Source organism: Sapajus apella, unplaced genomic scaffold, assembly GCF_009761245.1.
Source record: "Sapajus apella isolate SASKATOON/1434 unplaced genomic scaffold, GSC_monkey_1.0 scaffold18, whole genome shotgun sequence".
Classification (NCBI taxonomy): domain Eukaryota; kingdom Metazoa; phylum Chordata; class Mammalia; order Primates; family Cebidae; genus Sapajus; species Sapajus apella.
In genome coordinates this window covers 3,679,808-3,695,421 of record NW_022436958.1, presented here as the reverse complement: position 1 = coordinate 3,695,421, position 15,614 = coordinate 3,679,808, and positions in this window count along the sequence as shown.

Here is a 15,614-nt window from a genome sequence, read left to right as displayed (position 1 = left end):
TCGTTAAATTCTAGTGGTGTTGACTCAAGCCTTTGTCAATTAAACTTACTAAACAAATGCAAGTGCCACTGGCCCTGGAGGGCTGGCAGCTGCTATCTCCTTATAGCACTCTCCAGAGTGACTGTAAGCCACCCATATACACTCAGTTGAACTGGAAAAGCATAATATCTGTGTGTCAGTATACTTTATTCATCCGTCATTAAGACAGGGTCTGCAGGACAGACCCCTGCAGGTAGTGATGCTGACATATACATATGTCACATTTTCTTTATTCAGTCCATCATGGATGGACATTTTAGTTTAATCTGTTTTTGCTATTGTGAACAATGCAGTGAACATATGCGCACATGTGTCTTTTTGGTAGAACAATTTATTTTTCTTTGAATATATACACAGCCGTAACATTGCTGGGTCAAATGGTAGTATCATTAAAATGGTCATACTACCGAAAGCAATTTTACAGATTTAATGCTATTCCTATCAAATTATCAGCATTATTTTTCATGGAATTGTGAAAAGCTATCCTGAAATTCATATAGAACTTAAAAAGAACCAGAATAACCAAAGCTATCCTAAGCAAAAAGAAGAAAGCCAGAGGCATCATACTACCTGACTTTAAACTATACTACAGGACTACAGTAACCAAACAGCATAAAACTGATACAGAAACAGACACAGAGTTCAATGAAACAGGATAGAGAACCCAGAAATAAAGCTGTACATCTACAATCACCTGTTCTTTGACAAAGTCAACAATAACAATAAGGAAAGGACTCCCTATTCAAAATATGGTATAGGGACAACTGTCTAGTCATATACTGAGGAATGAAATTGGACCCCTTCCTTTCACCAAATACAAAAATTAACTCAAAAGGTATTAAAGACCTAAATGAAAGACAAAGAAGAGATGCTGGCAAGGTTACGGAGGAAAAGGAACACATATAGGGATGGTGGAAATCTAGGCTAGTTTAGCCACTGTGCAAAGAACGTGAACTCATCCTTTTGTATGGCTGCATAGTATTCCATGCTGTATATGCACCACATTTTCTTTATCCAGTCTATCACTGATGGGCATTTGGGTTGGTTCCAAGTCTCTGGTATTGTGAACAGTGCCACAATAAACATACATGTGCATGTGACTTTATAGTAGAATAATTTATAATCCTTTGGTTATATGCCCAGCAATGGGATTGCTGGGTAAAATGGTATTTCTGGTTCTGGATCACACTAGAATTGTCACACCGTTTTCCACATGGTTGAACTAATTTACACTCCCATCAACAGTGTAAAAATATTCCTATTTCTCTGCATCCTCACCAGCATCTATTGTTTCCTGACTTTTTAATGATCACCATTCTAACTGGAGTGAAATGGTATCTCATTGTGGTTTTCATTTGCAATTCTCTAATGACTAGTGATGATGAGCTTTTTTTCATGTTTGTTGGCTGCATAAATGTCTTCTTTTGAGAAATGTCTCTTCGTATTCTTCACTCACTGTTTGATGGGGTTGTTTTTTTCTTGTAAATTTAAGTTCTTTGTAGATTCTGGATATTAGTCTTTTGTTAGATGGATAGATTGCCAAAAATTTTTCTTCCATTTTGTAGCTTACCTGTCCATCTTTAACTTGAGTAGGGTACGTTCTTAAATTTGTTATTCTTCTTCAATATTGTTTTGGCTATTCTGGATCTTATGCCTCTCTATATAAACTCTAGAATCAACTTGCTAATAGCTTAAAAAAATGAACTGCTGTTTGGCATTCGATTGAGGCTGCACTGAACCTGAAGATCAAACTTGTTAGAAATGGCATCTTGGCCATACTGGAATCGTTGCCTTGTTCTCAAAATTAGTAGAAGAGTTGCTATATTACTCACAATTTAGAATGATGGTAGCTATAGTTTTTTTAATAAATATTTTACATCAAGTGGGTTTTAAGTTTCCCTGTATTCTATTTTGCAGAGAGTTTTATCATAAATGGGTATTGAATTTTGTGAAATGATTTTCCTGCATCTACTGATATCATCATGTGACTTTTCTTCTTCAGCCTGATTATGTGATGAATTATATTAACTGATTTTTAAATGTTGTATTACCTGTGCATTCCTGAGAAAATTCCCTCATGGTTTTGGTGTACAATCGTTTTCACACAATGTTGGATTTTATTTTCTAGTATTTTGTTGAGGATTTTTGCAACTATGCTTGTGAGAGCAGTTAAGCTATTTTTAATTAATATATTTGTCTGGTTTTAATGTTCGCATGATGCTGCATCATAGAATTAGTCAAGAGGTATTCTCTTTGCTTCTGTCTTCTCAAAGAGATCTTTTTTTGATTGATAAAATTTTTTTCTTGAATGTATGGTAGAATTTGCTAGTGAAATTATCTGGGTCTGGCACTTTCTGTTTTGGAAGTTTTAGTCAGTTCAGTCTGGTATAACAAAATTATATAACCTGGTTAGCTTATAAATAAACTTATTTTCCATAGGTCTGGAGAATGGAATCGAAGATCAAGTTGCCAAATGTTTTGGTGTCTAATGAAAGACTTTTTTATAGACAGCTTCTCACTGTGTTCTAATTTTCTAAGGGAAAAGACATTCTGACGTTTCTTTTATAAGGTCACTGATTCCATTAATGAAAGCACTACTCTCATAATCTAATAATCATTCAAAAGCCCCACCTTTAAATACCATCACATTGATTATTAGATTTTCAACATATAAAATTTAGGGGGACACAAACATTCAGATCACAACATTCTGCCCCACCTCCACAAAATTTATGTCCTTCTTGCTTGTAAAATATATCCATTTTATTCCAATGGCCTCAGAAGTCTTAACATGCTCCAACATCAACTCAAGTCTGAAGTCCAAAGTTACATGAAAATGTTTAAACTTGACCCTGGTGACACTCTCTAGTTGTAAACTTATAAAGAGGTTATTCTTCCAAAGGACAGTGTTGGTACAGGCTTAGGATATACATTCTGATTCCAAAAGAAGCAATAGGAAAGATTACAGAGGTAACAAGTCCCAAGCAAGTCTGAAACCAGACAGGGCAAACAAAATTAAAACCTCAGGCTCAAATTATTATCCCCTTTTACTCTATGTCCTGCTTTCAGGAAATACAGGACAGGGGTTGGGCACCAGGCTCCAGGAGGTTTTGTCCTTCAAAATCTAGATGAAGTTAGGCACAACTCAACTGTTCATGCAGTCTGTGCTCTGGGGAAGAGAAGACATGTAGTGGACACTACCTATGTTGAGTACTTGTGCCCTCTGGAGAGTTAGCCAACTCAGTTCACACTGCACCTGAACCCACTGGAGCCACATGTAGAGCAGCCAAGGAGCACTGTGCTGAAATTCATGGAGCAGAGCCTTGAAATTGCTTTGACCTCTGGTTCCTTGCACTCTGGTTCCTTACCACTGGTTCCCGAGCCTATGATTGGAGGTGGTAACTCCAGTAATTTACAAAATGTTCTCAGGGGTATTCCTCTATTGTCTAGAGGAGTAGCCCCTGGCTTCTCTTGAGATAGCAAATCCATACCAATTTTATGAGAATCACTTGTCTCTATCTTTATTCTCTCCTAAACATATTTTATCATTCATTGCAACATGAGCAGGCTGAGAATTTTCCAAACTTTTAAGTCCTGCTTCCTTTGTGATTAAAACTTTGATGTTTAATCATTTCTCTTTTCTTACATTTTATTATCAAAATTGAAAATGACTCAGGACACACTTTAAGCACTTTGCTTAGAAATTTCTTTAGCCAAATATCTAATTCATTGCACATAACTTTTGCCTTTCACAAAACACAATTCAAAAATCCAAGGTTTTTTCTAGTTTATAATAAGAATTTCCTTTCTCCCATTCCAATAACATGTTTGTTATTTCTCTCTGTAGGGATTTGTCTCCAATATTTACTGCAAGAACCTAGGTAAACTCCTGGAGGGGAAATTCATAAAAGTATGGGGACTCCCCTATGACTATGTCCCTCTGGAGTTTTTAACTCATACTTTTCCACACCTAGCCTCCAGCAATGTCAAATACAGTTTAGGTTTTATTACCTTGACACTTGTTCTCATGGAAGTTTTTGCTCTGGTATGTTGTGATTCCCTATATACCCCTGTCAGTCTGTTCAATTTTAGGCGCAGAGGTTTGCTCTGTGATCTGACTTCTCTTATGGATCTAAGATTTTTTTTCAGTTTGTTCAGCATTTTGCTTACTATTAGGAGGGAATGGTGACTTTCAAGCTCTTTATTTAAGGACCCAATATTTTTCAGATGTAACATCAAACTGTGACCCACAAAAGAAAAAAAATGTAGCTTAGACTTCATCAAAATTAATACATTTTAATCTTCAAAAGTTCCTGCTAAAATAAATGGAAAGACATTGGATAGAAAAAATTAAGCATTTATAAATAATATATTTGATGAAGTACTTATATGAAGAGTATATAAAGATGTCTTCAAACCCAATAGGGAAGCAAACAACCTACAAAAAGTCTGCAATATACTGGTGCACTTTACAAAAGAAGATACACAGATATAAGCATGTGAAAAGATGTTTGGTTAAATCAGTCATTATGAATATATCAATATATATTTTTTAGAATATGTATCTTATATCTTGTGTCATTTTACACTCTGATTAGAGTGCTTGCCAATCAGAGTGTAAAATGACACAAGCTTTCAGAAAACTATTGTATTTTCTTTTTCTTGAATTTTTAATTTTAGGTTTGGGGGTACAGGTGCAGGTTTGTTACATAGATAAACACATGTCATGAAGTTTTGTTGTACATATTCTTATATTGCCCATGTATTGAGCTCAGTACCCAATATATCTTTTGCTCCTCTCCCTCTTTCTACCATACCCCCTTAAGTAGATCCCAGTGTCTGTTGTTTCCTTCTTTGTGTTTGTAAGTTCTTATCATTTAGCTTCCACATATATGTGAGAACATGTGATACTTGTTTTTCTGTTCCTCCATTAGTTTGCTAAAGATGATAGCCTCCAGCACCATCCATGTTCCCACAAAAGACACAATCTTGTTCTTTTTTTATGGCTGTATAGCATTACATGGTTTATATGTACCACATTTTATTTATCCAGTCTGGCATTGATGGGCATTTAGGTTGATTCCATGGTCTTCCACTGACGGGCGTTTAGGTGGATTCCATATTGTGAACAGTGCTACAGTGAACATTCACATGCCTGTTTCTTTATGGTAGAATGCTTTATATTCCTCTGGGTATATACCCAGTGATGGGATTGCTGTGGTGAATGGTTTAGCACTTTGAGGAATCACCATACTGTCTTCCATAATGGTTGAAATAATTTACACTCCCAGCAACAGTGTATAAGGCTTCCCTTTTCTCTGCAACCTTGCCAGCATCTGTAATTTTTTGACTTTTTAAATAATTAGCCACTCTGACTGCTGTGAGATGGGTATCTCATTGTGAGTTTGATTAACATTTCTCTAATGATCAGTAATATTGATTTTTTTTCTTATGATTGTTGGCCACATGTATTTCTTCTTTTGAGAAGTGTCTGTTCATGTCATTTGCCCAATTTTTTATGAGTTGTTTTTCTCTTGTAAATTTAAGTTCTTTATAGTTTAATTAGATCCCATTTGTCAATTTTTGCTTTTGTTGCAATTGTTTTTGGTGCCTTTGTCACAAAATCTTTACCCATTCCTATGTCCAGGATGGTATTGACTAGGATGTCTTACAGAGTTTTTACAGTTTTGGGTTTTAAATTTAAGTCTTTAATCTACCTTGCATTGACTTTTATGTATGTCATAAGAAAGAGGTCCAGCTTCAATCTTCTGCATATTGCTATCCAAATTTTCCAGTTCCATTTATTAAATAGGGAGCCTTTTTCCCATTGTTTATTTTTGTCAGCTTTGTCAAATATCAGATAGCTGTAGATGTGCAGTTTTATTCCTGGGCTCTCTACTCTGTTCCACTGGTCTTTGTGTCTGTTTTTGTACCAGTACCATGCTGTTTCAGTCACTGTAGTCTTGTAGTACACTTTAAAGTTAGGTAGTGTGATGCTGCCGGCTTTGTTCTTTTTGCTTAGAATTGCCTTAGCTATTCAGGCTTGCTTTTGAATCCATATAAATTAAAATTTTTTTTTCTAGTTCTGTGAAGAATGTTGTTGATAGTTTCACAGGAATAGCTTTGAATCTACAATTGCTTTGGGAATTATGGCCATTTTAATGACATTGATTCTTCCTATCCTTGAGCATGAAATGTTTTTCCACTTGTTTGTGTTTTCCATTATTTCTTTGAGCTGTGTTTTGTAGTTTTCATTGTAGAGCGCTTTCACCTCCCTAGTTAGCTGTATTACTAGGGTGTGTGTGTGTGTGTGTGTGTGTGTGTGTGTGTGCATGTGTGTGTGTATTTATGGTGTGTGTATTACAAATGGGATTGCCTTTCTGATTTAGCTCTCAGTTTGGTTGTTTTTGATATATAGAAATGCTAGTAATTTTGGTACATTTATTTTATATCTTATAACTTTACTAAAGTTGTTTATTAGCTAAGAGCTTTTTGGCTGAGACTATGAAGTTTTCTAGGTATAGAATCATGTCATCTGCAAACAGATACAGTTTGACTTCCTCCCATCCTATTTGGATGTCCTTTATTTCTTTCTCTTTCCTGATTGCTATGTCTAGGACTTCCAATACTATGTTGAATAGAAGTCATTAGAGAGGGCATCCTTGTCCTGTGCTTATTTTCAAGGGGGATGCTTCCAGCTTTTACCCATTTAGTATAATGTTGGCTGTGGGTTTGTCATAAGTGGCTCTTATTATTTTGAGGTATGTTCCTTTAATACCTAGGTTATTGAGAGTTTTTAACATAAATGGATATTTAATTTTATCAAAAGCTTTTTCTGCATCTGAGACAATCGTGTGTTTTTTGTCTTTAGTTCTGTTTTTGTGATAAGTCACATTTATTGATTTTCATATGTTGAACCAGCCTTGCATTACAGGGCATAAAGCTTACTTTATAATGGTGGATTTAGTTTTTATGTACTGTTAAATTTGGTTTGCAAGTATTTGTTGAGGATTTTTGAATTGATGTTTCTCAAGGATATTGGCCTGAAGTTTGTTGTTGTTGTTGTATCTCTGCTGAGTTTTGGTATGAAGATGATGCTGTCCTCGTAGAATGAATTGAGGAGAAGTCCTTCCTCCTCAATTTTTTGAAATAGTTTTGTTGAAATGGTATGAGATCTTCTTTGTACATCTATTAGAATTTGGCTGTGAATCCATCAGGTCCTGGACTTTTTTTTTTTTTTTGGTAGGCTATTTTTTTACTGATTCAGTTTCAGAGCTCATTATTGGTCTGATCAGTAAATTAATTTCTTTTTTACCTAGTCTTGGGAGGGTGTATGTGCCCAGGAACTTATCTATCTCTTCTAGACTTTCTAGTTTGTGGGTGTAGAAGTGTTTATAGTAGTTTCTGATCTTCGTTTTTATTTCTGTGGGGTCAGTAGTAACATTCCCTTTGTCATTTATAATTGTGTTCATTTAGATATTTTCTCTTTTCTTCTTAATTAGCCTAGCTAGTGGTCTATTTTATTATTTTTTCAAAAAACCTACACTGGATTTGTTGATCTTTTGATTTTTTTGTGTGTCTTAATTTCCTACAGTTCAGCTCTGACTTTTGTTATTTCTCATCTTCTGTCAGCTTTGGGGTTGATTTGCTCTTGCTTCTCTGTCAGTTGTGAAGTTTCATTGTTAATTTGAGATCTTTCTAACTTTTTGATGTGGGCATTTAGTGCTGTAAATTTTCCTCTTAACTCTGCCTTTGCTATGTTCCAGAGATTGTAGTAGGTTATATCTTTGTTCTCATTAGTTTCAAATAATTTCTTGATTTCTGCCTTAATTACATTATTTACCTAAAATTAATTTAAAAGCATGTTGTTTAATTTCCATGTAAATGCATGATTTTGAGCCATTTTCATTGTGTTGACTTCTATTTTTATTGTGCTTTAGTCCAAGAGTGTATTTGGTATGATTTCAGTTCTTTCACATTTGTTGAAGATTGTTGTATTCCCAATTATGTAGTTGATTTTACAGTATGTGCCATGTGGCAATAAGAAGAATGTACATTCTGTTGTTTTGAGGTGGAGACTTTTGTAAAGGTCTATCAAACCCATTTGGTCCAATGCTGAGTTTAGGTTCTGAATGTCTTAATTTTCTGCCTCAATGATCTGTTTAATATTGTCAGTGGAGTGTTGAAGTCTCCAATTAATTTTCTGTGGGAGTTGATGTCTCTTTGTAGGCCTCTAAGAACTTGCTTTATGAATCTGGGTAGGCCTGTGTTGGGTACATACATATTTAGGATAATCAGGTCTTGTTGAATTAAAATCTTTACGATTATGCAATACTCTTCGTTGTCTTTTTTGATCTGTGTTGGTTTGAAATCCATTTTGTGTGAAATTAGGATTAAAACCATTGGTTCTTGCTTTTTTATCCTGCTTTCCACTCTGTGCTTTTTAAGTGGGGCATCGAATTCATTTACATTCAAGGTTAGTATCGATATGTGTGGATTTGATTCTGTCATCGTGCTGTTAGCTGGTTATTATGTGTGGTTGCTTTACAATGACACTGGTCTGTGTGTCTAAGTGTGTTTTTGTATATCTGGTAGCAGTCTTTCCTTTCTATATTTAGTGCTCAAGTCCTCTTGTAAGGAAAGTCTTGTGATAATGGAGTCTATCAACTTTTGCTTATATGAAAAGAATCTTATTTCTCCTTCACTGAGAAAGCTCAGTTCAGCTGAATATCAAATTCTTTCTTGAAGGTTTTTTTTTATGAATGTTCAATATAGGTCCCAAATCGCTTCTGGCTTGTAGAATTTCAGCTGAGAGTTCTGCTGCTACACTGATAGGGATCTTTGAGTTAAAGGGACCTGCCCTTTAACTCTAGCTGCCTTTACCATACTTTCTCTCATCTTGACCTTGTAAAACCTGATGATTATATGTCTTGGGGATAATTTTCTTACGCAGAATCTTGCAGGAGATCTATTTCCCACATCTGACTGTTGGCCTCTCTAGCAGTATTGGAGATGTTTTCATGGATGACATGCTGAAATATAATTTCCACATTGTTTGCTTTCTCCCCCTTCCTTTCAAGGATACCGGTAATTCATAGATTTGGCCTCTTTACATAATCCTGAACTTCTCAGAGGTTTTGCTTATTCCTTTCATTCCTTTCTCTTTATTTTTGTCTGTTTGTCTTATTTCAGAGAACCAGTCTTCAAGTTTGAGATTCTTTCCTCATCTTGGTTTACTCTGCTGTTAATGTCTGTCATTGCATTGTGAAATTCTTGTATTGCATTATTTATCCCTGTCAGACCCCATTTGGTTCTTTTTTATACTAGCTATTTCATCCTTCAGCTCCTGTATTACTTTATTGTCATTCTTATTTTCCTTGGACTGGATTTTGCCATCTTCCTGGATCTTGATGATTTTTGTTTATAATCCTCAAGACAATGTGGGAAATGTCTCCAGGGCATGTCAGAGGACTTCATGGCAGCCCCTCCTATCACAGGCCAAGAGGCCTAGAATAAAAAAGTGGTTTCATGGGCCAGGCCCATAGTCCTCATGCTATGTGCAAGCTAGGGACTTGGTGCCCTGTGTACCAGCTGCTCCAGCTGTGACTGAAAGGGGCCAATGTAGAGCTTGGCCCATGGCTTCAGAGGGTGTAAGCCTCAAGCCTTGGCAGCTTCCACAAGGTGTTGAGCCTGCAGGTGCACAAAAGTCAAGAATTGGGGTTTGGGAACCTCTACCTAGGATTCAGAGGATGTATGGAAACACCTGGATACATAGGCAGATGCTTGCTGCAGGGGCAGGGCCTTCATGGAGAACCTCTACTAGTGCAGTACAAAGGGAAATGTGGGGTAGGATCCCCCACACAGAGTCCCTCCTGGGGCACCACCTAGTGCAGTGATAAGAAGAGGGCCACTGTTCCCCAGACCACAGAATGGTAGATTCACTGACAGCTTCCACCATGCATCTGGAAAAGCCACAGACACTCAATGCCTACCTGTGAAAGCAGCTGGGAGGGTGGCTATACCCTGAAAAGCCACAGAGGAGGAGCTGCCCAAGACTGTGGGAACCTACCTCTTGCATCAGCATGACCTGGATGTGAGACATGGGGTCAAAGGAGATTATTTTGAAATTCTATGATTTGAATGCCCTGCTGAATTTTGGACTTCCATGGGGCCCCTTTTTTGGCCAGTTTCTTTGATTTGGTACAGCTGTATTTACCCAATGCCTGTACTCCCATTGTATCTAGGAAGTAACTAACTTGCTTCTGATTTTACTGGTTCATGGGTGGAAGGGACTTGCCTTGTCTCAGATGAAACTTTGGACTGTGGACTTTTGAGTTAATGCTGAAATAAGTTAAGCTTTTGCGAGACTTTTAGGAAGGCATGGTTGGTTTTGAAACGTGAGGACATGAGATTTGGGAGGGGACACGGGTAGAATGATACGGTTTGGCTTTGTCTCCCCACCCAAATCTCATCTTGAATTGTACCTCCCACAATTCTTACATGTCATGGGAGGAACCCAGTGGGAGGTGGTTGAATTATGGGGGCAGGTCTTTCCTAAGTTGTTCTTGTGATAGTGAAAGAGTCTCATGAGATCTGATAGTTTTTAAAAATAGGAGTTTCCTTGCACAAGCTCTCTTTTCTTATCTGCTGCCATGTGAGACTGACTTTCACTTTCTGCTGTGATTGTGAGGCCTTCCCAGCCACATGGAACTGTAAGTCCATTAAATCTCTTTCTTTTGTAAATTGTGTCTTGGGTATGTCTTTATTATCAGTGTGAAAATGAACTGATACATACGCTTAGGATTATTGGTCAGCTGATAGACTCTTGCTTGGATGTGTGGCCCCCCTGTTTCCTCACAGTTACCATTTTGTCCCTCTCAGCGCTCTGAAAGTGTGGGTTCCTCTCCCCCTTGAGTGTTGCTATAGATCACAACTTGGCATTTCTGTGTTGCCCACTGTAGCTCTGGGGTAATCTCAGTGTTTATATTCTTTCCCCAGCTTAGAGGCAGCAGGGGAAGAAATCTTAGTAGTGGTTGTGGGCAAGGGTTATTTACTTCACTCCTTGGGGCTCCAACCAGAGAGATGCAGGTCAGCAATTGTTCAGTGTAGTCAGCCCAATATGTGCATAATTTCATTATGTAAAATTCCAGGAAATGCAAGATAATTTACAGTGTTAAAAAGCAGACTATTGGCTGCCCAAGTACAGGGTGAAGGAAGCAGAGATGAGCAGACAGGTGGCATTAGAAAGCTACACAGGGAAATTTTTGGTTGTGATAAATATGTTGGTTACTTTGATTGTCATGATGTTCATTAATGTGTACACAAGTCAAAAATTATTGTATTGTACACTTAAATTATGTGCAGTTTGCTATATGTCACTTATAATTCAACAAAACTCTTAAAAATACAATTTAAAATTATACAGGTAAGGGCCTTATTATCATCCAATTTTGAAACATATTCTAGTGGAATTTCTACAAATAACAAAATCACTGAAAATTAAAAATTTACAATAGTAAAGTTTTGGATTTGTGACTTGATTTAGCCAACAGAATGTGGTTGAATCAACATTGTGCTAGTTCTAATCTAGGCTTTAAAAAAGCATTACAACATTTGTGTTTATACTCTTGGACCTCTACTTCCATGAGGCAAATAAGTCCAAGCTAACATGCTAGAGGATGAGAGATCACAGCTTGTTTCATCCATATCTGTAATACAGCAGCCAGCCTAAATACCCTCCAATTGGTTGCAGACACATGAACAAACCTAGCTAACATCAGCCAAGCCTAGCTCATACAAGAAAGACCAACCACCTAAACACAGACCTAAGTGATGACATACAGAACCAAAAACTGACTAAATTATTATTCCAAGTTCAGAGTAGTTTGACAAATAGTAAAAGCTAACTGATACATATGTGAAGAAGTTACACAGAATAGAACATAGATAGACTTGCAGAGAGAGAGAATACGAGATTAACTGTGAGACTTCAAAGGTAGCATGCAAAGATCTAATGCTCACTTTGAAATTCTTGAGGAAAACAATAGAATCAGTAAGAGATATTTGAAAAGATAATAATGCTTGTGGTGGGTTAAATAGTGGCCCTAACCCCAAGGTAAATTTTATCAGGAATCTCAAAATGTGGCATCATTTGGAATAAAGAATTATTCTACTGATAAAATTAAAATAAGAATCTGAAAAAGAAATCATAGTGGATTAGGATGGACCGTAAAACCAATCATGGCTTATAAGAGACATAAAATGAGAAGACACAGAGAGGAAGCTTACATGAAGACAGAAGCAGAGATTGCAGTGATATATTAATAAGCCAAGGAGTATTAAGAATTGCTGGATTCCACCACAGCCTAGGAGAGAGACATTGAATGAATTTTCCCTCAAAGCCTCCAGGAGGAGCAAACCCTGATGAAACCCTGACTTTGGACTTTTGGCCTCCAGAACTGTGAGATGGCAAATTTCTGTTGTTTTAAATTATCCACTTTGTGGTAGTTTGTTATGGTTTTCCTAGAAAAATAATACTATGGTTAAGGGGTTTTCAAAACTAATGAAGAATATGAATTTTCAGTTTCAAAATTATAGCACATATTAAAAGAGTAAAAGGAAAAGACAGGCAGCTATACCTACACAAACTGGATAACTCAGTATTAAAGAGAAAGGTATATGATGACAAGTCTCCTAGCCACCCAACTCTCTTCCTCCCTGATACAACTACTCTTATCATTTTGTTTGCATGTATATATCCATCCACCCTAGATTTCTATTTGGTACAAAATTTAATATTTTTAAAGATACATTTCAGTATTAATTGTTCAAAGGATGTAAATTTTCTCTAGATTGAGAAGAGTCTTAGTTCTTAGGGGATATTCATCTGCTTTTGTCTCTTAGGGTAAAGTAGGGGTATCTAAGTATTCTATATTATGGTTAATTTTGGTAAACTTTCTTTTACCAATGTAAATATCCATAATTGGCTATTTTGGTTTAGGGGTGACAAAGTAACAATCCTCAGATAGCATTTATTAGAGGTGAATTTGGTTTGGATAGCATTGTGATATTTATGTATTTATTTTACATTAAAGTAAAATATTAATTTAAAATTCATTAGGCTAGGCTTGGGTTTTCTGATTGTTTTCTAGGACTCTACTGTCTAATTTAGACACTTTGGTTACCTGTTTTGTCTCTTCTGAGCATTTACATTTTCTGTAACTTATTATAACAATAACTTATGAATTCATTAATAGAGTAATACCACAGTTATAAGTGATACTGGGTTAAGCTTTTATAACACAGAAGCATGGTCTTGATAAATTATCTAGTGGGAATAAAAAGCATATGCTGCTTTATGCTATAAGAATATTTAACTAATAATACATAAGGAGAAAAACATCTGGGAGAAACTTTACCAAAATGTTGGCAACAGCTATTTCTATGACAGGATTGTAAATATTGCATTTTTTTTTGCTTATATAAGCATTCCAATTTTTCTATAATAAAAATATATTACCAACATCATAAGCTACTCTAAAGGTTAGAGGGAAAGAAGAAAACCACTTTTTTTCCCCTCTATTGGACTCTGAACTGCATTCATTATTTAATTACAATTCATTTTCTGTTAGGAACAACACCTTGATAATTAAAATGACCAATTTTTTTTAAAACCTATAAACTAAAATACAATACTACTTGTATTGTGGAATAGCTATACCCAGCCTTTTTGGCACCATGAACTAGTTTTTTGGAAGACAATTTTTCCACAGACCAGCATGGTAGGGGGATGGCTTCAGAATGACTCAAGTGCATTACATTTATTGTGCACTTTACTTCTATTATTATTACATTGTAATAGACAATGAAATAATTATATAACTCACCATAATATAGAATCAGTGGGAGCCCTGAGCTTGTTTTCCTGCAATTAGATGGTCCCATCTGGGAATGATGGGAGACAGTGATGGATCATCAATCATTAGGTTCTCATGGGGAGCGAACAACCTACATTCCTCACATGTGCTGTTCACAATAGGGTTTGCATTCCTATGAGAATCTAACGCTGTCGCTGTTCTGACAGGTGCTGAAACTCAGGCAGTAATGCAAGTGTTAGGGAATAGCTATAAATACAGATGAAACTTCACTTCCTGCTGTTTGGCCTGGTTAGGGACCCCTGTTGTAGAGGACCAATATATTGACCAATACAAAACTTTCAGAATCTTCTCTTTTCCTTCCAGCTTAAGGGATTTATTGCAAATGCAAATGATCAAGAAAGATCACAACTCTACAATGTTTTGAATCCCTACTTAATCACACTCTTGCACTGTAATTTTGGTAAAATTTTTAATCTCTTCATCTTAGTTTCAGCATCTGCAAAATCGACAGTTGTTTCAAAAAGGTTAAAGAGATAGTGTCCAGAAAGTGTCAGGTATGTTGCAGATGTTCAATAAAATATGTATAACTTTCCTATAGATTTGAATTTTTCCTTGTCAACTGATATCAAATGAAAAAAATCTGAGTGTTACAAGACACTAAAACTGTTTCTTTGGTTTCTCTGGCTTTTTAAAAATGAGTTAAACTTCTGTGTAATAGATTAAGTCAGTTTTTCAATAATTACAATGGCATGGATATATATTGCAATTGTTACTTTTTCCTATATGTTTTTATACTTCAAATGGTTGGAGACCACATTTCTATTTACTGCACTCCTATTGACTTTACACGCATTAATATATGGGTAATTTTTGCACATGCAATATATATTCTATTGATGTAGCATGCAGGTAGCTCTCTAGGGTGAGACTCTCTAGCTTTCCCTTCCTCTCTGTTCTTTGTATACATAGTCACACAAAAATATTCATGTGTAATAAAGCAAGAAGTTTGTAAAAATGTAAAACATTGATTTACCTTTTTCCTAGCTCTATATGGCTGTTCTTCTCCTCTTCAGTTTTAGAATCTCACACTCTTTGCAAGGTATTAATATTTTGAGTCATACTCTTAGAAGTAAGCCAAATCTCATTTTCATTGATATGTACAATCTGGTTATTAGAATTCATATATATCCAGTTTTTAATGCTTAAGTTCAATCACTTCTCACAAAAAAACCACCCTAATACATACTTTAAAAACTTTTCACCTATTCTTTTATACTAATTTGATTCATGCCAGTTTTGATATTCTGTGGTTAATGTACAGATTGGACATTCCATTGTTCAAAGGGCTAAACTATTAGTTGCTGTTACATGCTCACAAATTTATCATTTGATAAAGGAAAAGGCACCTTAAACAAAACCCTTACAGTAATTGATATCCTAAGAAGCCTTCTATTTTATATCTACCCCACTAGGTAAGTACCAGAACCAAGAAGAAAGAAACCAACAATATGCTCTCTAAATAAATAAAACTACATAATTGTTTTAATGGTTCTTCACAAAGAGTAATTGAGATTTAGTATCACATTATGGTTTGAACTTTTATTGACTTTCTCCTGACATGAACTGGCAGGGATATTTCTTTTCTTTTTTTTTTTTTTTTTTTTGAGACGGAGTTTCGCTCTTGTTACCCAGGCTGGA